Raw genomic sequence first — 25,524 nt, 5'->3', positions numbered from 1 at the left:
CATGTGTCACTCCTGACTCCAGGTGTTGAATCCGGGAAGTAAAGGACAGTGTTTCCCTATACACACCTCTCAGTAGGCCAATCAATGTGTACTATGGCCCATTTGACATGTATCCCACTGGACACCAGCAACAACAGGAGAGGTTGCAAATGTACCTCACAAAGAGGATCTTAGGTACTACAGACTTGCCCTATACGGACAGACTCCAACAACTGCAATCAATCTCTGTATCGTATTGACTACGTAGGTGCAATCTCTGCCTGACATACACAGCCATGTCTGACCCAACCATGCCAGGAATGCTACATCCGAGGACACCAATCTGTTCACACAACATGCCCCAGATACCTCAAACCCATCCTCACAATCAATAGGACATGCTGGAGGGACAGGTTCATAACCCAGAGACTGGCCACTCCATGGAATAGACGCCACACACACATGTCAAGCCATGCACATCACTGGCCCTCTTCAAGAGAAATCAGGAGAAGTGGATGGGGAATAGAATACCCACCCTGGGGATCACTACAGTGACTATACTCAGTAGACACACTGCCACTGTATTCCCATGAACTAGCCTTGTAAAGCCTCCATGCCCATTTGCCACGTACACACCTATGACTCTTTGAAACTATGGATCTCAGGACTGTCAAATATGTGTGTGTGTGTGCATTAGTGTGTATGAGAATGTTTGTGAGCGTGTAAACATGTGGATGAAAGTAGTTGGTGACCGTCTCACCCAGTACAACTACCATTGCCATACCTTACAAGTGCTGTAGATGTTATTCACTATATAGGTACCTTGCAAGTGTGTGTGTGTGTGTGTGTGTGTGTGTGTGTGTGTGTGTGTGTGTGTGTGTGTGTGTGTGTGTGTGTGTGTGTGTGTGTGTGTATTATTGTGTGTAAGTGTGTATATGTGTAGATTACATTATTTTGTGGCCTCTCTCACCCAGTACAGCCCCCATTGCCATAATTTGCAAGGCCTGGTGATGTCCCTTGCTGTAGAAGTAGCTTTGGACAAGTGCCACCCATAACCTCCATGGTGCATGCAATAAATGCATAACAATGTAGTAACGATAAATAGATAGGTAGGGGTTCTACTCCTAGCCCTGGCAAATGTGTGTGAGAGAAGAGTATCTTGTGTGTTTGTGTGTGTGTGTGTGTGTGTGTGTGTGTGTGTGTGTGTGTGTGTGTGTGTGTGTGTGTGTGTGTGTGTGTGTGTGCAAATGACATCCATTGGATGGCCATGGATTCATATTTATGCCTTGGTACACACAGTACACATTCCTAAGTTTACTGGATGAGGTCCCCTGTTCACATCAACCATAATGGTATCTGTAGACACTCTGCAGCCCTATAAGCCCTGTGCAACAGTATGGAATAGTATGTTACGAATAACAAGATAGGTTGGTCTGCTAATGTCAATACTGGCAAGTGTGTGTGTGTGTGTGTGTGTGTGTGTGTGTGTGTGTGTGTGTGTGTGTGTGTGTGTGTGTGTGTGTGTGTGTGTATGCACATTGGTGTGTACAGCAGTGTTTGAGAGTGTGCACACTCATGTGTGACAGTAGTATGAAAACTGTCACACCAACTACACCACCCATTGCCATACCTTACAAGAACATGTGATGTTAATCACTATACATGTATTTCAGAAACACAACACACTATGAGCTCTGTGCCCCCTATGATAACTAACACTGTACCACCAATAACTAGATGGGTGGGGGTGTCAAACCCAACACTGGCAATCGTAATCCTGTGTGTGTGTGTGTGTGTGTGTGTGTGTGTGTGTGTGTGTGTGTGTGTGTGTGTGTGTGTGTGTGTGTGTGTGTGTGAACAGCATTCTCTGTGTGTTGCATCAACACAATATCCTCTGTGTGTGCGATATTCACAGACCTTTGGTTTGTTCCACCCAGTACACTTACCATTGTCCACAGTACAACAGCTGCTGACATCAGCCACCATGCACTTACCTGTATACATCCCTCAGCCCTATCAACCACGTGGCACATGCAATAACTGTTATACAGACCTGTTAATTGTGTACAGCTGTACCCTGGATATGACACAGTCAGTGTGTTACCACACTGCCCTTACCCCTTGTAGAAAAGGACTGCAGGGCTACATCCTACTGACAGACAGACAACTAGAACACAAACAGAATGCATTATGGAGACCAGAGTCAGTCAGCGTTAATAACAGCAATAATGTATCATGGCTGGACAGCTACACACTTTGACATGTAACCATTGAACATGCTGGCTGACAACACTTTACACAACATTACATTGCTGTCCTATGTCCATGTGACCGATGGCCAAATCCTACCACATGCTCCAACACAGACATCCCACGGTCAAGGACTGCCACCATCTCACCCAACCATCTATCTGTGACTTCAGCATAATGGTGTGCATCTGTAAGATTATGGATGTTGTCATGCATAGCAGGAAGATTTGCCATCTGGACTCTGAGAGTCTGTCTGGTGTGACATTCCATACATGCCTGTGCCTCCATGATGGTCCGAAATATGCATCTGGTGACACCTGCTGTGGCACTTCTGGCACGGCCGTGATGGGCAGCAGTCCTCCTCCGAGCACCTCTGTCCATCCACTTGTATGGGACCTCACCTGTTATCCAGCTATGGCTGGTGTCTACAGACGCACTTGCTATAGTCACCACACCTTCCTGTCTCATGCCACCCACCAACTCTCCCTCATCTATAGCCACTGGTAATGGGGCATGTGTGGGCATTGTGACTGCAGGGATGGGCTGGACAAAAGTGGGATGCCAACCAATGCACAGATTCAGCCCCTGACAACCCTGCCTGTGCCTCACTATGCCTATCATCATTGTCAGAGTCCGTAGAGACACTGAGATCAATTTCCATGCAGCAAGGAAGCTGACCCCCCCATTGCCATCTGTGAGGGGAAGTCAATATATCTAATTTAATAACTGTACAGTATGGTCTACTTTCACACACACACACACACACACACACACACACACACACACACACACACACACACACACACACACACACTCTCTCACAGACATGCACACAGACAGTTACAGGTGAGGTGGCACAAAGATATCACACAGACCTCACATTACCCAACAGTTGACATGCATGACACATGGCCCTCAACATCATGAATTGCAGCCATTCTTAATCCTTGTTACTAACAATCTACATCTCTGGGATGCATGAGTCATGTTAGTAGGTGACGTCCCTTCCCCTAGCACACACTGCACCCATGTACACATTATTGCTGTGCACCTGTATATCACACTGGCATCTACTGTAGACCACACCTCACAACTGTACAAATCATTGCTGAATGTGTAGATGTCTGGCACTTGTGTTTGCTCTGTTCCTCACAACCCCTATGTGTTTTTCTGGCACATATCTGAGATGATATGAGGACTAATGTCACTAATTAATGACATACATTTCATGTGCACATTTCATCAGCAGCAGTGAATGTATGTGCAATCAAATCTGGTTACACCAATGACCTTCTTAGTGTAACATGGATATGATAACCATATACACCAGCCTCTTGTATGATATAAAATGAGACCACATTACTGCATTTGAAAACATTATACACCTCATATGTGACATATGACCTGTGCAATCCAATCAATAAACAAACATGTTAGTTGTGACGATACTGAATGAGATGCATACAATATTGCAGTTGCATAGCTATAAACACCCTTAAACCACTGCTTGGTTGAAGCACCTGTTAATTGAACTACAGCAGTCTCTCTTCCTGGGAAGGGGTATATTAGCATGGCACATCTTACCTTGGCATTATTTGGACAGTCTTCCCCACAAAGGTCCCCCAACTCTGTCAGATTGCAAGGCCAGCTCATGTGCACAGCCCTTACACTGGGGGTTTACTATTGGTGTTGAGTGTGGGCTTTGTCTGGCCCAATTCATAACCTTGATTGTGTTCAGATAGAGCCATTCTTAGGTAGCTTTGGATGTATGCTTCAGTTCATTATTGTGTTGGAAGCTGAAACCCCTCTCCATCCTCGGCCATATTGCAGATGCTTGACGGTTTTGGCATACACGTGAGTGTTATTTGTAACTGTTCAAAACATGAACAGCAACCCTAAAGCTGGACACTACCACCATCAAGCTTCAACATGTGGATGGTGGTCCTCAGGTGAAGTGAGGTGTTGCTTGTGCACCACATATAGCTTTAGAAATACTGTCTGTAGGTTTGAACCTTGGTCTCATGACACCATTGCACATTGCAGCACATGCCTTTGGGAGACTTGATGTTATGTTTTGCTACCTGTACACAGTCCTGGATGGTGTTTGGTGTGGGTAAATGCCTCTTTCTACTTACCTTATCCCATAGACCACACTTATGCAGAACCCAGGCAATTGTTGCCACATGTAGTACATGAGCAGTACTTGCCAGAGATTCCTGCAACCCCCTCAGTGTTGCTGCATGTCTCCAGGCAGCTTCCCTGACCAGTTCTCAACATGTCTTGTCATCTGTTTTGGAGGGCCACCTGGTTACTTTCAACAGCACTGTTGTCCCATGCTCAATCCACCTGTAAATGACAGTCTGCACTGTGTTCCATGGCATATGCAATGCTGTGGTAATGTTGTTTTACCCTACACCTGACTGATACCTTTCAGGTATGAGATCCCTTTGACATTTTGTAAGATGTGTGCAAGCCATGGCTGCTTCTGTTGCAGACAGCTGAGCAAATGTCATGAACATACTGCTTGGACAGCAGACCCTTATGTCATGAACATATGGATTGGACAGCAGACTGTTAGTCAGTGTTACATTGAGTCCCTGTACTTGATGGCAGGTTGAAAAGGTGTGGAATGTAATATCATGGTCTGTTGTATATATATATATATATATATATATATATATATATATATATATATATATATATATATATATCAGGAAAAACTTGGCATCTCAATAGGAGTGTGTACACTGTTGTATCCACTGTATAAGATTAATATGTCATGCATGTCCCTACTGTAGCCCATTTGCCCCCCCCCCATTTTGCTGGTCTCTGTCCAGACATCTTGCAATGCTATGCTATGCTATGCTATGCTATGCTACAGGAATATTACATACCCTTCAGATGTGCCCCCATGGTGGCCTCTGCGATGCACTGCAGTTAACAGCAACAAAAGTGAACATCACATCATGCATTATGGCTAGGTGCATTATTTTTGTGCATGACAAATGGCATGGCCTTAACATGCATGGGGTATTGGCAAACCACAACAAAACAATTCCATATTCACCAGCTATAGGTTGCTGTCCCACATGTTGACCTGAGGGACCTAAATAGTTGTGGGAGAGAGGTACTGGCAGCAGACTGTCATGTGGCCTTGGTACAGGGTAGAAGCAGCATTCCTGCATATTAACAGTACAAACACCAATACTACAAAATATGCTGCCCATCACCATAGATGTGCACTTCTGTGCAGTACTATACACCATCAACACCTACTATCTTATCTGACATATACATGTAGATACTATACAGATACAACTAGATATGCAACAGTATTCTAGTAATGTGCACTGGGGCCTTACGTGCACGTTCCTTGTCAATTGTGTGGGTGCAACCTACCTCCACAATGCTTTCTTCAGCTTCCTGTGGGATGCTTTGGGTGGATGCCCCAAGGTTGGCGAGGAGCTCTTTAGTGGGTGTCAGTGGGGGCTGGATGGCTGGGCCCCCCACCTATGGCTAGGCGGTCCCTCGCTACGGCAGCAGCTCTTCACCGGGCATGGCTTATGAGGTCAGTAGCACAATGCCAAACCTGCTTATATGATCTGCTGTGCAGGCCAACATCATTTAACCTGTGGACAAGAGCGTTTCATTGGGCAGTCCTCTCCCACAGATTTTGTGGCCTTCTGCTAAATAGTACTGTATGCTGTTGGGTGACAGCTTCAATGATGCATGCTGTTTCTGCCTAAGTGAAGGCCATTGCATTGCACCTGGAAGACATAAACAGGAAAATAGATCACAGGACCTCATTCAGTTGTCAAATTGCACATCAACAGTGGATATCAGTTGCCACCACTTACAACTACACACTAACCCTCTAATCTATATCACAACAATATCATCTTGCATTGCACTCCTGGTCCTGATGTGTCATATTCCCCCAATGATGGACACTTAATTGCATAATCCTCTTGTTGTTGGGTCTTTCAGCTTTTCCTGGTTAGGGGTCGCCACAGTGGAACTCCGGTCCGCTAATGATTGGCAGTAGATTTTTTACGTGCCGAGTTGCCAGCCCTGACGCACAACCTTCAACGAAGGTACACCCATTCACACATGTCTCCACGCAGAAGACGCTCTAGCTGAGAATCGAACCGGACAGCATCTTACTGTAAGGCGACAATGCTACTGCAGCACCACCACCGCAGTAATTGCATAATCCTCTATTCCCCATTAATTTTGGTGTAGAGCGATGACAGTGGCCAAACTATATAACCCTACAATCCTCCAAAAGTCTCTTAAAAAAAAAACTCAGACAGTATCTCAAATTGAACTGGCCCTGCCCATGTAACAACCTGGATTAAGTTATAAAACAATAGCATAATCAGTAATTATCATAGCATAATCAGTAATTATCATAACATATAACTACATCACCATGCAATGTATCCAATCTTACTTGTAATTGTGTCTGCCCATGAGAACTGTGAGTCCCTACTAGGGAACATTACTATACCAATGTACATAAGATATATTACCACTTTGTTTTTATATATTCTAATTGTTTTCTAACTTCTTGTATAACATTTGTATGTCTGTCCATGAGAACTGTGAGTCCCTACTAGGGAACACTTCTAAAGCAATGTACATAAGGTATATTACCACTTTTTTTTATATATTCTAATTGTTTTCTAACTTCTTGGGTAACATTTTGTATGTTTGACTATGTGGAGCTTTTCTCCCCGGGCCTTCACTGAAAATGGACATGTATCCAGTCAGACTATCCCAGTAGACAAATGTAAAATAAATAAATAAATAAATAAATCTTCCATGTGGATGGGGGTGTGGATGCTGGCAAGGCTATGTTTGACTATAGTGTGTGATGGAGCTGTGAGCACATGCCTGAGTTCATGTAGGAGGCAGATAGGGATGTCATCAGGTCCCATGGAGACTTGCTGTTGTTGCCATTAGTATGCAATATGTACATGCTCACCACTGGTGAGGGGAGGGGTGCAGGTGCTGTGCATATCCTGCTATACAAATGGGGGGACAGGGTATGATGTTCCCACCTAACCTGTCTGATGCAGGTTGCCTGTAGCCATGGCATGTGTGTATGAGGTGTGCTTTACCACCAGTACAGGGTGAATTGTGTTGTTTCCTCTGAGACTGACAACATATGTGGAGACACCCTTGTGAATGGCCTTGGTGGTGTGGATATGTCTGAGTTGTAGTCATAGTCAGCTGTAAAAGGAGTCACCTGTGAACTTACATGCTTGCTCAGATAGAGGTGGACTTGCTTCCACATTGTTGCCTGCACCTATGTGTCCGTGTACAGCCAATATAGCAACCTATTATGTGGTTTGTGTATTGCTGCTGTCCACCAAAGGGGATTACTTTACCTTGTTGGAGGCTGGTTTTACACGTATGGTACTACTGAGTCCATCCAGCTACAGTGGATGTAAAATGTACACACCCCTGTTACAATGCCTGGTATTTGTGCAATTGAAACATGACACCACAATAACTAATTTCAAAACAATTCCCACCTTTAATGTGACCTATAGCCTGTACAATTCAATTGACAACATAATAATCTGTTCTGTGAAAATACATGCAAATAATAATCTGTACAATAAGTCAGTTGAATGAGTGTGTACACCATTAAACGGATATGTTGAGTAGTCACCTGTTGAGATGATTACAGCATTCATTCATCTTGGGTTGGAGTCTAACATCATGCCACATCTGTACTTGCCACAGTGCTACAAATTTGTCAATTTGTGAGGTCATCTCTTGTGCACAGCCCTATTCAGGTCAACACATAGATGTACTCTTGGATGTAGGTCTGGGAGCTGGCATGCACACGCCCAAACTGTACTTTACATCTTGTGACACCATTATTTTGTTGTTTGGAATGAATGCTTGAGGTCATTGTCATGTTGACAGGTAAAATCCCTCTTTGTCTTCAGCTTTCTAGCAGATGACTATAGGTTTTAGGACAAGGATGATTGTTATTTGGAAGTGTTCATAATTCCCTCCACCTTAACTAAAGGTCCAGTTCCAGCTTAAGAAAAGCAACCCCAAAGCATGATACTGCCACCACCATGCTTCACTGGGGGAGGGTGTTCTTTTAGTGATGCAAATTGTTGTTTTGGGCCAGACATACCTTTTGGAATTGTGTGCCAAAGGTTCAACATTGGTCCCATCAGACCATGACACATTTTCCAACATGCTTTTGGAGATTTGATTTAGTGCTTGCCAATGTTAGTCCGGCCTTGGATGTTTTTCTGTGTATAAAAAGGCTTCCATCTTGCTACCCTGGCCCATAGGTCAGACATATGGGAAATATAGAAGATTGTTGACACATGTGGTACACACCCAGGACCTGCCCGACATTCCTTCAGCTCCTTCAGGGTTGCTGTAGGTCCCCGGTCAGCCTCCATGGCCAGTTGTCATCTTGTCATTTTATCCCTTTTGGATGGACGTCCAGCTGTTATCAGCATCACTGTTATCCCATATGTTCCCCACTGTTTGATGATTGTCTGCACTGTATTCCATGGTGTATCCAGTATTGTGGACTGTTTTTCTACTCTTCTCCTCACTGATGACTTTCCACACTCAGATCCCTTTGAGGCTTTGTAAGCTCTCTGCAAAACATGGCTTTTGCTTTAGCAGGCAACTGGGTGAATGTCACATAAATTCTAGTAAGACAGCTGAACATTATTTCTGGGTAATCAGAGTCTCTTTAATTGATTGCTTGTGTGTACCCAAGAAGATGGAATGATGTGCTTACAGCAGGAGATGCATCTACAAGGTATTACTCTATGTGTGTGTACATGTATGCAACCAGCAAGTACATATGTTATGTTTACATTGTCTCCCCTACCGGATTTCTTTGTTTTCAAATCGAATTGTACAGGTTATGGGTCACATTCAAGGTGGGAAACATTCTGAAATGATTATCTATAGTCTAATTTTCATACAGCACACAAACCTGGCATTTCAACATGGGTGTGTACACTTTTGATATCCACTGTATATAGGTGTTCATATAGCTGTTAGTGGTAGGCATGGACAGAGGATCATGACACAGTTGGACACTTCTCTGATTACAACCTGGTAGTCATGCCTTTTGTAGTACCCATAACAGTGTCAGGGCAATGCAACAGGCAGTAGCTGCATATATTTATGTCCGTTGTATGCAGTGAAACTGATATTGCACACATGTCCAACATGCACAACCTATTTACCTGACTGCTTGCAACCCATGATATTTGTTTTGTGCCTTCCAGCTGAACATACGCATACATACATGTGCCTCTCAACCTGTTATAGCAGGACTTCTGGACAATGGCACACATACATGGGTGGCAAAGTCACATCAATATTGGCACTACATTAATATAGCTGCAACATACATAATTAAGTTGATTGCACAGTAGACTTTGACATCACAGTGATAACTAAGGATGATATGCAACAGTCATAACTAGGCTATTATGTTACAATGTCATTGCTCAGAGACTTGCCAATGGTTTGGCTGACATAACACGACTGCATGTGTATGTGACTGCAGATATCAGGCACAACTGTGCTTATTGTCCAGCAGAACACTGTACAGTTGAATGGTATGGATTCACTATATCACATCCAGTTCAAAATACAGTTCTGCAACAGTATTTTAATATGCACATGCTCTATATAGTTCTCTTAGATTTACATGACAAATGTGTATCATGCTCATATTCACAGCTAACATATGGATATGTACAATATCCCTGTAGCTGGCCTAGCAGTGGCACAGTCAGTAGTGTTTGACAGACACTCCAGTGGTTGTCATATGTAAGCTGTCCTATCCTGGGGTGAGTCAGGGTCCTGAGCTGTGTTCTATGTCACAGCAGAGAGAGCCAGATGCTATGGCTATAAGTGCTGTTCAGCAGGACATCACTACAGCAAGTCTTGCTGAGGCATAATTCTTTCAAACTCCTATTTCCCATTATTAGAAAAAACATTCTACATTCATAGGTTCATAGGTAGGTACTAAGCTATCGGCCTGAGGGCCTACATAAGCCTAGCCAACAAGGTTCACTGGCTTACACCACCCAAGAAAGTTATTTTCCTGTGCCACTGTCGAGCAGAGACACAGAAGTGATCCCCGGAATGTATTTCCTATTTCCCATTCACTCATAAAGACTTTTCTTGAAGAGTGCTAATGAAGAACTTTGCTTGACATAGATGTGTAGCATGTTCCAGAGTATGGGAAGTCTCTGGGACAGGAATCTATCCCTCCAGCATGTCCTGTTTAATGTGGTGATGAGGTTTAGGTCCCTAGAGCATGTAGCTTGGAGGAATTGGGATTTTCTTAGGTGTAGCATGTCCAACAGCTCTGGGATTGACATAGCTTTATATGTTAGGCAGAGATTACCTCAGAGTAGGTGATATGCTACGGAGTAAAGTTGGAGTTTTTTTAGACGGTCAGTGTAGGCCATCTGTTTGAGGCTAGTAATCCTTTTTGTGAGGTACTTCTGTGGCCTTTCCAGCTGCTGCAGATGTCTTGTGAGTTACATTCCAAAAGGGGCATTGTACTCTATAATGGGTCTAATGAGTGTTGAGTAGAGGAGAACAATGACCTCTTTTTTCCTGGATGAGAACCCTTTTATATTAAGGTGTGCCACGTAGAAGGACTTCCTGACTACTGTGGCAATGTGACTATCAAAGGACAGACTACTGTCCACCTGGGTCCCAAGGTCTCTTATCACACATTAGTGTTAAGTAGACTGCTGTCTATGTAGTAGTTCATGGGTACAGAGTTTTTACCAAAGGGGATCACAATGCACTTTTTGGCATTGAGCTTGAGGCCATGGCTCTGACACCAGGCATCTGTCTCAGCGAGGCCCTTCTGTAGTATTTCCACATCATTTGGGGACTTGACTATGGCTCCTAGTTTGCAGTCATCTGTGAACTTCATTAGCCAGAGGCCTTCTGTGTTAGCCTGTACTTCAGAGAAGTAGATACCAAACAGGAGAGGTCCCAGGACTGAATCCTGTGGTACTCCACTTGTCACTGGTTTGAGGTCAGATTTGGAGTGTGCAACTTTTACAGTGTGGGTTCTGTCAGTGAGCCAGTTGACAACCCATCTTGTGATGTAAAGATTTATACCTAGTTTAGTGAGTTTAGCTATAATTCCAGAATGGGGGATGGTGTCGAAAGCCTTGGCGAGGTCAAGATAGGCTTGTGAACCACCTTACCCTAATCTATGGCGTTGGTGACTGCCTCAAAGAAGTTGATCAGATTCAGGAGGCATGATCTGCCTTTCACAACCCCAAACAGGGTGGGATCCAGAGTTTGGAGGTTACCAATGTCTTTGTTTATGAGTTCTATGATGATATGTTCCATGGCCTTGCAGACCAGGCTTGTCAGGCTAATAGGGTGATAGTTCCCAGGATCAGTGGTGGCTCCCCCTTTGTGGAGTGGGATAACTGTTGCTGTACGTCATTAAGTGGACACAAAGCCTGATGTGAGGCTATGATTGAACACGGTGCTTAGGTGGGGAGCCAGTTCGTTCTGAAGTTCATGTAAAATGCAGCCTGGGATGTTGTCCAGTCCCATGGATGCTGTGTTTTTGGCTTTAGAAAGTGCAGCTTTTACCTGCGTAGTCATGATTACAGGGACTCTGCATTCTTCCTCTATAGATATGGGCCCTTTAGGGGTGGGGGTGGGGGGGGTAAAGTTAGCACTGAACCTATCTGCCAGGATGTTGGAAATATCAGTTGGTTCTGTAATTTTCATGCTGTTGTGCTGTAACTCAGAGCAGATCTGGGTGTTGCCATTGAGATTCTTGACATAGCTATAGAATGCTTTGTGGTTGTCCTTAGAATCAGTGGCAATTTTGTTTTTGTAGCTAGCTTTGGAGGATCTTATAAGGGATCTCAGCTTCTTACTGAGGCTGACCAGGGAGCTCCTCCACTCATGGGATTTTGCTCTCTTTTGCAACAATTTCTTCCTTCAGTTGTGCAGTTTGTTTATGGCAGGGGACCACAGATTGGCTTCCTTTTTTTTGGAGGATAGCATCTTGGTTCTGTTTGGGATAGCATGATCCATGCACTCATGTAAGTGCTTCTAGAGTACATTTGTGTAGGATTCAGCAGTTGTAACTGTATTGTCCATCTGCATGGGTGTCATGAAGTTCACCACTTCTCTTAAGAGGCATGAAGTTAGCTTTGGAGAATTTTTTTACCGTGGTTTCCTTAATGGGGGGTGGGGGCAGGATGTGGATATCAAGGGTGATTAGCTTATGGTCGGATTGGACCAACAAGGAGTTGACTTCAGGTGTGGAACACTGGTCACTCATGTTGGTAATGACTAGGTCTAGGATATTGTTGCCCCTGGTGGGGGTGTGGATAAGTTGATCCAGGGCATTGGAGTTTATGAATTCCAGAAAGCTTTGTGTGAAGGAGTTGGTACATGAGTAGTTTTTCCAGTTAGAATGGTGGGGTAGTTGAAATCGCCCATTATTACGGTGATTGGTTGAACCCTAATATTTTCCAGTACATCAAGAAAAGAGGAGTGGGAATCCTGGGTCATGGTGGGGGATCTGTAGCAAGCTACAATTTAGATTGCAGTTTTGCCCATAGTTAGTTGCACTTGGATAACCTCAGATGCATTATCCTGAGCAACTAGCCTGGAGGTATGGATATCCTTAATGAATATGGACACACCTCTGCCATTGGTGTTCCGGTCCAGGTTACATGGCCGAAAAGTGTGGTATGAGTTATAGCCTGGTAGTGCAGGGGTGCTCTCTGGAGCCTTGAACCAGGTCTTAGTCACTGCACAGATATTGATGTTCTCCATTTTAAGGAGTGCCTCGAGTGAGTGCATTTTGAGATTTGGACTTCTAGCATTGAGTAGCATTACCCTCAGTTTTTGCTTACCTGTTCCTGTTACAGTGGTGAATTATTCATTTGAACCTTGCCTAAAAAAGGCACTGTAGGGGCGGCAAGAGCCTTAGCCAGTATCCAGAATCCCAGGGGCGACAGGTGCAGGCCATCTCTGGCAAACCATCATGGTCTGTCGACCATGTCATCCCAAGCAGACAGATACTGGATCCCCTTAGAATGACACCAGAAGCTTAGCCAATTGTTGAAGTCAATCATTGTGTCCTTGTACTGCGGTATCATTCTGGGCAATGGCAGAATGCTACTCAGGGCTAGGGTCATACCTGCCTGGGCTACAAGATCGGAGAGCTCTTCCATGTCTCTTTTCATGTAATCCAGGGAAATACATCTCAGGTCATTCACACCAACATGGACAATGACAGAGTCATATTTGTACTTGTTGTGGAGTGATCTGAGTGTGTGGGTTATGTGGCGGATCCTGGCACCCGACAGGCAGCTGACAGTAACCTTCTCCTTGTTTAGCCTGGTGAGTGGGACATCAGTGTGCCTGACTATAGAGTCACCTATGATTAGTGTGTTGGATACATTGTTTTGCCTTATTGGTTGTGGTTGAGTGGCACACTGAGTCTGTGGGCTATGTGTCATTTGGGTTGTGTTGAGGGGTGGAAGTTGCTTGCATTTCTGCTTTGGAGGTCTCTGTTGCTTGGGCAGATTATTATTGAGGGCCTCCGTGAATGTTTTTGTGTTTCTATGTGTGGATTTTGGTGGTGTAGATTTAGTGAGACTATGTGATAAGTGGTGTGGTGCAAGTGTTTACCTTCTCCTCTTAACTGTCAAGTTCAGTCTTGGCTGGAGAGAGCTTTACCTCCAGTTTGGCTAGATAAGTGCATCTCTCATAGGTTGTAGTGTTGGGTGGTAGGAGGAGAGGGTTGTCTGTGTACATGAGGCAATTTCTTCATTGCCCCAAGATGCCCAGATTCATCAGATAGACAGGAGAGAACACTGGGAGCTGACCCTTGGACATGCCTGAATAAAAAACTATTTTCCTCTAGATAAGTGAGGAAAGTGAGTAGAAAAGCTGTTTTTCTCTAAGCAAGTGAGGAAAGTAAGTGCAAAAACTGTTTTCCTCTAGGTAATGAGCAAGGTTGAGTGCTATAATAATTAGTGGCTTATTTAGTGCTTACAACAAGTTCTGAACAAGTGCTGAGCACGAATAAGCAAATTCAAGTGCTAAAACTAAGAATCTGTATCTACACTAGACTAGTTACAGGAAAGAAACAAGTGCAAATGCAGGCTTTCAAATCAGAAAGTTTAGAGAGATGGAAAAGATTGCCCAGACAGCCAATAACTACAATTTCTGGGCCAGAACAACTCCTTATGTGGTAGACAGGTTACCTAGTGCTTACCACTCCCACCGACAGGCTAGAAGGCTTCCCTCCAATGCAGAAAGGCTTGGGGTGGCTCAGAAGCTTACATACAGTCCTGGATACAGCATATCTGTAGCTGGACTACACTAGTTACAGGAAATGTAGGAAACAGGCTTACAGTTTTTTTTTTTTTGGTTTTTTTTTACAGAAAAGTAGCTAAAACAGCAGTAAAAACAATTCAAAAGTAGTGCAAGCTAGCACACTCGAGTATGTAGTAATATCTGACCAAACACAGTTTAAAAAAATGCAATTAAATTAAAAATGACTAAAAACAAGCACAGAAGGAGTGTATTAGGTAGAATGTGGTAAAGAGATGGGACTGGGGGGACTGTCCCAGATTAAATCTACAGTGGGGCGGGCAACTGCAAAAGCCACCAAATTTAAACAACAAACCAGAAATAGGGAGGGTGGATGGGACAAAACACTTTCAGCAGAGATCTGAAAAACTATACAGTGAATCAAAAATAACAGTGCACAACCCTGAATAAAATTAGTCCAGCAACAATTTACAGTACACAATTCTGAAGAACCAAAAAAATATACTTAGCTCTGTATATTTCCAGATAGTTTGAAAAGAGCTCTGTTAGACACAGGTTCCAGCAATGATATACATGCAATGAATCAATTACATGCTTACTTGTTTCACATGCCTTTCTTTTTCTTTAATAGTGCAGTGGGTTATATCGATGTGTTACTCAAGTTCTTTTTGTATGCTCACTGTCAAGTGCTGGTAGACAGATGGCTTGAATAGATGACAGCTTGCCTTTTGTAGGTAATGCTCTTGACCAGGCGATGGTCTGTGCACCAGTTGGTGTTCCCCACTTGCTAACTGCATGCAGAGCAGCTGTGTAGTTCTTCCAATAGTCAATGTCATGACAACACACTCCTATAATTGAGTACTTCATGTGGGCATTGTCCCTCTACCTTGCCTGTGAGGAAGACATCCTGGAGGCGTGTGAGCTACAGAGTGTTACAGACTGCAGGTGGGAATTACTCTTGCAACATGACTTGTGGTGACAGGCCAACTAAATGCAGACTGTGAGTATTGCTGTTATAGAGTTTGAATACTGCTAGTTTTACAGGGTTTGTGTGTACATGTTAGTTCTGCATGGATTTCAGTCTGACAAGTTATGTGTCTGCATAGCTCTCAACTGTAGGGCTATCCCCATAATGGCCAGAGGTTTGCCTGTTATGTTTGGTCTGTTCTCCAGACAGGTGTTTTCCTTGACAAATCAGTGGCATGCTCTGCTGATTGCTATCAGCAAATGGCAACGTCCATTTGTGTTTCTGACTTCATATCCTTCAGAACAGATATGTTGCAACCAACCCTGTAACACCAGCAACTTTCTCAGTGTGTAACAGCAATATTTCAAATATGGCTCTGTGTTTGGGCCTCTGTCCTCCACTTATATGCCAGGCTTTGTCCAGATGTCATGTAGTAAGAGGTTGATAGGTATGGTCTATCATTATTAAGTGCCATCATTCCTACTATCATTAGTAAACACAAAAAGTGGTGTTTGTGCCCAAATTGTCACTGATAACCAAAGAAATGGCACAAGAAATCAGCAAGTGCAAGTTTAATGACACTCCACATGTAAAATCACAGCACAAGCAGAATCAAACATAAAATAACGCTGCCACAATTTCCAAACAAGTTTTCGTCAGTATACACTTCTTCAGAAATGGTTAACAGTTCTAAGTGTGTTATTTATATATATATATATATATATATATATATATATATATATATATATATATATATATATACATGTCAGCTGTTATTTAAATCAGCAAATAGAATCCTCTACTCACTTAATAATAAAATTGAATAATTAAACAATTTTACGTGTGGACTGTCATTAAACTTTCACTTGCTGATTTCTTGTGGCTTTCCTTTGGTTATTCCTGCTATCATCCCAGTGATGTTATGGAATCTCATACATGTTGTGGGGTAGGGCCATACATATGAGTACAAAGGCTGGAAAACATGAGGACCCTGTACAGGCAAGAGGTTGGTGTGCAGAATAGTAAGACATGTTTTACTATTAGGCTGTTAGAACATGTGAGAGATATGACTAATTAGAAGGGCAACATGTCTATAGCTGTAGATTTTCATACATTTCACCATGGGGATGGTAGTGGGTTACAAGGTACTTTTATGGAAAAGGTCTGTTTCTCGGTTTGATATAACTCTTATGACAGAACCATTGTTCTGTAAAGCATCAATTTACATTGTAACATTTGATACTTTATCCCATAGGGGGTTAAATGAAGAGTGTAATTGGAGGCTGTGTACTTAAGTACATAATTAAATGTTAATTGCTTCTTCTATTTATGGTAAGTATGTTTTGTAATGTTGTAATACTTGAAAGCAAAACACATTAAAAGATTTGTGTGGATTACTGGCTGGTTGTTTTTCATTATACTATCTTCAATCATTTCAGTTATATTGCAGAAGGTTCAGTGTATGTCTGGCCATTGTGTATGGTCTATCCTGATTTTGTACCAGTGTACTTCTTAGTTATACTGTGTAGGGGGGGGGGCAGCAGATGTCAGTGTCATGGATGCCTTTGTATCATTACTAATGTGATTCTATGTCCACAGACTTTCCCCCCCCACTTCATCTGGCTTGGTCCACACTTGTGCTGAGGTGTTCTGGGGTGTGACAGCGCTGCAGGTTATTAACAAATAATGAATTTCTCTCTCTCTCTCTCTCTCTCTCGCTATATATATATATATATATATATATATATATATATATATATATAGAGTTATGTATATGTATCATTTGAATCATTACTGATTCCACAGTGTTTATTCCCTACAGTAAACTGACTGTACAGCATGACATGTGTGAAGAAACATCATAACATCCTGCAGCTCAGATGGCTTAGTAGTCAAGTGCTGTGACTATTATGTACAGGTTCCTGGGTTCAAGACCTGCAAGGCCTGTTTATTTTGTTGCTGGGCAAGTGTATATCATTTCCTTTACATAACATGCCTCTATGTGCTGTAATTACAGTACCAAGGTGTGTGACTATACTGTATGGGACACATGTGTATACATGGGTGGTTTCACATGTTATATGCACTTACACTTCCATTATACACCAGCTACACAAACGTGGTGACAAAAATACTTTACCACACATTTTACTATTAAAATAGTACTTTTAACACTGATTTTCCATGTAAAATGTGATTGCCTGTTTTAGTACTTGAGCCTTGGTGGATGTCTCCAGTTTGCACTCAAAGACAGTTGTGGGGTACCTCACCCGTGATCTTATTTTCTTGTGTCTGTGTATCTGTGGCCATTGTTAACAAACTGTCAGGATTGTGTAAAAGTATAGTGTGTATATGTTGCTTGGATTGTGTAAGGTGGGGGGGTGCATGTGAGTGGCATGGACCCTTTCTATCTGACTGTACATGCTGCTCTGGTCGCGGACTCTAGGGAATGCCATCAGTAGATACTAATATCCCTGTAGTGCATGTTATCTTTGCAAATGCATGGGTAGAGCTCTAGAGCTGGACATGGGTAGTGTTATGTCAGTCTGCTTGTTGTGTGGACATTGCTTGGAAGCTCGGTGCAGTTTCCCTACTGTTTTGTTATGTCCATATATTCGTAGGATGTACAATTGTGTGGCCAGTCCCCATCACTGTTGTGTATTCCTGACACATCAGTGGGATGATATGAGGATTGGGGTTACCACATAATAAGGAGTACTTGAGTCCCAGGCTTGTGATATTTCTGTCAATATATGTTAGTAGTAACAGTGTTAGTACAACTTTCTCAGCTTATCTACACACATAATTTGGATATGTCTCTATTGTCATGCCTTTGTACCCCCACTTTGTCTGGCTTGTTCCAGATTCATTACCCTAAAGGGTTCTGAGCATACCTCTCTACTGCCAGGCTGTTTGCAGAATGTCCAGGTGTTTGGCCCATACTTTGCATCTGTTCCACATTCTATTTGTATTTGTCTGAGAAATCACTGTTATGATCCAAGGATTTATGTCATTGAATAACGACATACATGTTAGTTCCCATCCTCATATCCTTCTCAAGGTTCTGCTGATACACATCCTGTTGCTGTACAACTGTTCAGTCATGACAGCAATATTCTGATTATGTCCCTATATGTGACACACTTCGAACCCTTTCTATGGCCTTTGTACATTAGTCCTGCACTAATAGGTTGAGAGGTTATGGTTCTGAGGTATGGCTGCACTGCATGTCATATAACTACATATATCTATATATATATATATTTATATATATATATATATATTTATATATATATATATATATATATATATATATATATATATATATATATATATATCTTTTCAGTTATATATATATATATATATATATATATATATATATATATATATATATTACACATATATACATATATAGTATGTATCTAAGTTTCCATATATATGTTTAACCACACATATATATTTTTTCTTTAGATAGATATAGCTATACTGATATATATATATATATATATATATATATATATATATATATATATATATATATATTCCTTTTTTGATATCTATACATATATTGATATAACAAAATATATATGTATAATTTATATACATATTTGTTTTATATGTATATCTCCGTATATCTGATGCATATACCTATTAATATTTATCTATCACCATGCACATCTATATGTGTATATTTATATATACTAATCATGACTGATTCCACAGTGTTTTTTCCCTACTATTCTATACCTGTACTGAATGATATATTTGAAAAAAACAGCATTCATTATTACATCTCAGATGGTGTAGTGGCAAATTGCTATGAGTATGGTGTACAGGGTCCTGGGTCCAAGACCTGGCAGGGCTGATTGTTTTGTTGCTGGGCAGAACAGTGGCTGCTGGAGATAGGGTGATTAAGGCAGTTTTAAGCAGTTGTAAGTGGGTTTGCGCAATGGCTAGTGATGCTAATACACTGTTTAAAGAATACGAGTTTACACCATGTAGGCTTTGCTCAGTGACACTTACCAATGCACATATCTGCGTAGCATTCACATGTAAGCAATGCATACACCTAAGCATTGCCCTGGTAACCATTGCTCACATTCTAGTCTTATAAAATAGCAGAGTAATGATATCATTTAATAAGTGTATTTCATTTCCTGTACATAACATGCTTCTATGTGCTGTCATTACAGTAGCAAGGGGTGTGACTATACTGTATGGGACACTTGGGTATACATGGGTAGTATCACATGTTTTGTTTTTTTTTTATACATGGGTAGTATCATGTTATATGCACTCATACTTGCATGTTACACCAGCTACAGTGCACTAGTTGACAAAAATAATTTAACACATATTGTATTATTAAATTAGTACTTTTAACAGTGCTTTTCCATGTAAAAGTAGATTGCAGATTGTAGTACTTGAACCGTGCACCCTGCATGCAAGGCTGGGACTCTAAGTACTACACTATCTTGTTCTTGGTGTTTGAGCTGTATGTTTTCATGTATCTCCTATTGGATATTAATATGATATTATTATATTAACTGTAGAGTACTATGTTTTTTGGCCATGTCATTGAGCACTGCTGTCATGTAGTAATGGCATACATTTCAGTTTCAGACTTCTACCCTTCAAAACATTCATCCTAATGCATGACTTGTTTGCTATCAACTTTCTGTCTGTCCTCTGTGCAGATGTGCAGATGCCAGGCATTGGTAAGACCATACAACTATGTTGGTGCCCACATAGTATTATTCTGTGGACCTGGACACTGCCACTAGTTCCAACATATGGGACATCCTTCATGTGGGCCTTGCCACTTTTCCTTGCCTGTGTGAGGGACATTACAGAGGTGGTGGCCTACAGATTCACAGTAGGTGGGAATACTTCACAGGATAGAACATTTGGAGACAGCTCAACAACATGGGGGACATATCCCCAGAATTGTGAACAGATTCTATGTCATCAGTGCTGTTATACACATGCTGGGATGATAGATTGACAGGGTTTGTGTGGACATGCATTTAGTGAGTGACTGCACATCTGACAGTGATATGTCTCTGGCATACCTCTCCACTGGCATGCTGTCCACAGACTGGCCACATGTTTGCCTATTATGTTTTGTCTGTTCCCCAGACAGTTGTCACTGGAAAATCAGTTGGGGACTCTGGGGAATGCAGTCAATAAATACTCACATCCACTGGTATTACTGACTTCATATTCCTCATAAAGGATATGTTACAACAAACCCAGTAACATCAGCAACTGTCTCAATTTATGACAGCATTATGTCCAGTCTTCCCCTGTGTTTGTGCCTCTGTCCCCAAATGATGTCAGGCTTTGTCCAGATGTCATGCACTATGAGGCTCAGACATATTTAGTATAATTATTTCTTGCCTTCATTCCTGCTACCATCCCAGTGATGTAGTAGACCCACAGACATGTCAGGGAAGAGGCCATAGATATGAGTCCTGAGCCTGTACATTGTGTATGTCTGGACATTGTTAACAGACTGTCAGGATTGTGTACACATGTCATGTGTACATGTTATTTGGGCTGTGTATGGAGGGGGGTAGATGTAATTGTTATGGCTCCTTTTTTATCTGACTGTGCATGCTGCTCCAGTTTCTGCTGCTCTATTGTCTGTATGTATTTGTAGGGGCAGACTGAGACATGTCCTCTGCCATTGTCAGGACTGAGAATACACTGAGAATTGGGCCACTATATGTAGGACTAGTGTGTGAGTGGCAAACAATGATGTATTTGTTCACACAGTCCATATACTTTACTGTTCACTTGACTTACCGGTATGTGACTGTGACTGTGGTGATATTGGTTGTGGGTATGCACTTTCACTCTTGTGTCTATTTTTCAGTGCTGTTACATCCCTGTAGTGCCTGATATCTTTGCAAATACATGTGTAATTACCCATAGCAGATTTGCTATTTCAATTACTTGTGCTATTTCACTAAATATATGTTAGAGCAGACAGGAGGGTGTTACTGCAGCAACTGTGTTAGCTTATCTATGCCAGTATTTCAGATATGTCCCCATTTTCATGTCTTCCACCCACCACTTTGTCAGCCTTGGTCCAGGTTCATTGTAGTAAGGTGTTCTGAACATACCTCTCAACTGGCTGCATTGTTTCAGGATGTCCAGGTTAATTGCTCATATTTCTGGTCTCTTTTACAGATTAGTCTCATTTCTCTGGTAAATCACTGTGATGATATGGGGAATTTTGTCAATAAATGATGACATACATTTCATTTTCAGACCTCACAGCCATCAGACTATGTGTGCTGAAACAAACTGTGTTTCTCTAGCAACTTTCTACATTTATGAGGCAATATTTAAAAAGGTCCCTAGTTTGGGCCCATTGCCCCCCCCCCCCATTCTGACAGCCTTTGGACAGATGTATTGCACTAAGAGTCTAATAGTTTTAGAGGTATGACTCTGAGATACAACTCCACTACATGTTCTGAGCATATATATATATATATATATATATATATATATATATATATATATGGGTCTACCTGAAAACGTCGAAAGTCCATAATGCCGACAATGAGAACACCGACACCGGAAGATCGACAACGGAGAAGACCGAAAGTTGAGAATCCCGACGCTGAGAACACCAACATGTTAAGGTAAGTGTGCGATAGGGACAGACGTTAGGGTCAGGGTGTGGGTAAGGTAAGTGTGTGATAGTGACGGACATTAGGATAGGGTGCGGATCAGGTAAGTGTGCGATAGTGACGGACTTTAGATTTAGGGGTGGGTTAAGTGAGTTAGGGTTAGGGTGCAGGTAAGGTAAGTGTGCGATAGTGACAGACTTAAGGGTTAGGGGCAGATTAAGTGAGTTAGGGTTAGGGTGCGGGTAAGGTAAGTGTGCGATAGTGACGGGCCTTAGGGTTAGGGTTTGGGTTAAGGTTAGTGCATAGATAGTTGTGTATGTAAGGTTTAGTGAAGGTTTGTAAGGTTTTTGGTGTGCTTGTGCTGTGTTTGTGTTTTTCGGGAAAGGTATTTGTTTTGTTGATTGTTGGGATTGTGGTTTGTCGGGCATGTGAAGTTTCATGTTTTTGAACTTTTGTTTTTTTTTCGTATCGGTGTTTTGGCGTGTCGGTGTTATCAGGTAGACCCATATATATATATATATATACATGTATATATTTGTATATATATATATATATATATATATATATATATATATATATATATATATATAGGTTCATAGGTGTGTACTAGGCTAATGGGCCTGGAGCCTTAAAAGCCTAGTCTATAGGATTACCCTGCCATCGTGCCACCTGACCTTAACTCACAGTGCCTCTGTCGAGCAGAGTCACTGGTGTGATCCCCAAGGTGGATTTTCTATTTGACATCCACTCATCAAGATTTCTCTTGAAGAGGGCCAGTGAGGTGTCTGCTTAACATGTATGGCAAGTGCATTCCATAGCATGGCCACTCTCTGAGTTATAAACCTGTCCCTCCAGCATGTTGTATTGATTGTGGCAATGAGGTTAAGGTCTGTGGAGTGTGTGTGGTGTGGAGGGATTGGGATTTCTCTAGCTGTAGCATTTCTAACAGAGCTGGGTCAGACATAGCTTTGTAAATCAAGCAGAGATCACCTCTAAGTAGGCAATATGAGACAGAGAATAGTTAGTTTTTAGAGTTTTTGGGGTCTGTCCATATAGGACAAGTGTATAAGGCCTAGGATCCTCTTTGTGGGGTACTTTTGCAGCCTCTCCAGTTATTGCAGGTGTCTAGTGAGGCACATGCCAAATGGGGCATTGTACTTGACGACTGGCCTAATGAGGGAAGAGTAGAGGGAGACAATGACCTCTTTCTTTCTGGATGAAAAAGCCTTAGTAATGAGATGTGCCACATAGAAGGACTTTCTGACCACAGTGGCAATGTGGTGATTAAGGGAGAGGTTGCTGTCAATCTTGTTCACAGATCTCTTCTAATGCTGTCTGTGTTCAAGGGACTACCACCGATGTGGTAAGTCATGAGAATCATGTTTCTCCCAAAGGGGATGATGACACATGTTTTGTCATTGAGCTTAAGGCCATGGTTCTGACACCAGTTGTTGGACTCAGTGAGGCCTTTCTGTAGGATGTCAACATCAGTTGTGGAGTTAATAATAGCTCCCAACTTGCATTTGTCTACAAACCGTGTCAGCCAGAGTCCCTTTGTGTTGCCCTGGATGTCAGAGAAGTAGATACCAAACAGGAGAGGACACAGGAGCAAACTCTGTGGGACTCCACTCGTGACCGGTCACCAGTGTGGCTTGGAGTTAGCTACTTTCACTGTATGGGTTCCATCTGTGAGCCAATTTGCAACCCACCTAGTGATATAGGAGTTGATGCCTAGCTTAGTGTGTTTTTCCATGATTCCTGAGTGGGGAATGGTATCAAAGGCCTTGGCCAGATCCAGATAGACTGTATGATACACCTTACCTTCATCCACAGCTCTGGTGACTGACTCACAGAAATCAACCAGCTTGAGCTGGCATGACCTACCCTTCACAAAACCAAACAGTGTGGGATCCAGAGTCTGGAGATTTCCTATATCCCTGTTTATTAGGTCCATGATGCTGCATTCCATAGCTGTGCATAACACATTCATCAGGCTAATGGGGAGATAGTTCCCAGGGTATATGGTCGGTCCACCTTTGTGGGGAGGGATGACTGTAGCAGTCCACCATTTGGTAGGGACATGAGGCTGTGATTGAACAGGGCACACAGGTGAGGTGCCAGTTCACTCTGTAGTTCATGTAGAACACAGCCAGGAATATTGTCAGGTCCCATAAATGCTGTATTCTTGGCCTTGGACAGTGCTATTTTAACCTGTGCAGCAGTAATACTGGGTGCCTGGTAATCTAATGGTATTGTGATTGGTTTCTTCGCTGGGGAAGGGTAAAGTTAGCACTGAATCTGTCAGCCAGTATATTAGCAATATCTGTTTGCTTAGTATAGGAGGTACCATTGTGCAGTAGCTCAGAGCAAATCTGTATATTGCCAGGGAGATTCTTTACATAACTATAGCAGGCCTTGTGGTTGTCTTTACTATCTGCTGCAATTCTGTTTTCATAGTTAGCTTTGGAGGATTTGATGAGGGATCTCAACATTTTGTTGAGGCTGGTAAGGGAGTATTTCCAGTCCTGGGACTTCACCTTATTCCACATCAGTTTCCTCCTTCTGTTGTAGGGTTTGTTTATGGCAGGGGACCACCAGGTATGGTGGAATCCATGCATTTGTGTACGTGTTCATACATTGCAATGTTGTATGATTCGGCGGTCATGCAACTATTCTCCATTTACATGGGTGCTGTGACGTTAGTCAGCTCTGTTTGTAGGAGCCCAAAGTTACCTTTAGAAAGATTTTTCATGCTGGTTACCTTTGCAGGGGGGGTGGAAGCAATGTGGGTTTCCAAGGTGATTAGTTTGTGGTCAGATCTAACCCGTGTGGAGTTGATTATTGGTGTAGAGCAACAGTTCCCCATGTTAGTAATGACCAGGTCAGGGATGTTGCAACCTGTAGTGAGGGTAAGAACAGCCTGATCCAAGCCATTGGAATTACTGAATTCCAGGAAACGTTGGGCAAGTAAGTTGGTACATGAGTAGCTTTTCCAGTTAATGGAAGGGTAGTTGGAGTAATCCAGTATGACAGTGCTGGTTTGCACCCTAATATTCTCCAGGGTGATTATGAACATGGAGTGTGAGTCTTGGGACATGTTTAGGGACCTAGAGCAGGCTACGACCTGAATTGCTGTTTTACCCAATGTTAGCTGCACCTGCAGTATCTCTGATGCGTTATGTTGGGCTACCAGTCTGGAACTGTGTGCATCCTTTATGATTATGGGAACACCACCACCTTTAGTGCTTCAGTCCAAGTTCTGGGGCCAGAAGGTGTGGAATGAGTTCTAGTCTGGTAGTGCAGGGGAGCTTTCTGTTGCCTTAAACCAGGTCT

The sequence above is a fragment of the Protopterus annectens genome, chromosome 7.part0, assembly GCF_019279795.1.
Source record: "Protopterus annectens isolate FY-2018-M chromosome 7.part0, PAN1.0, whole genome shotgun sequence".
NCBI classification, from domain to species: domain Eukaryota; kingdom Metazoa; phylum Chordata; order Ceratodontiformes; family Protopteridae; genus Protopterus; species Protopterus annectens.
This window is presented reverse-complemented; position numbering follows the sequence as displayed.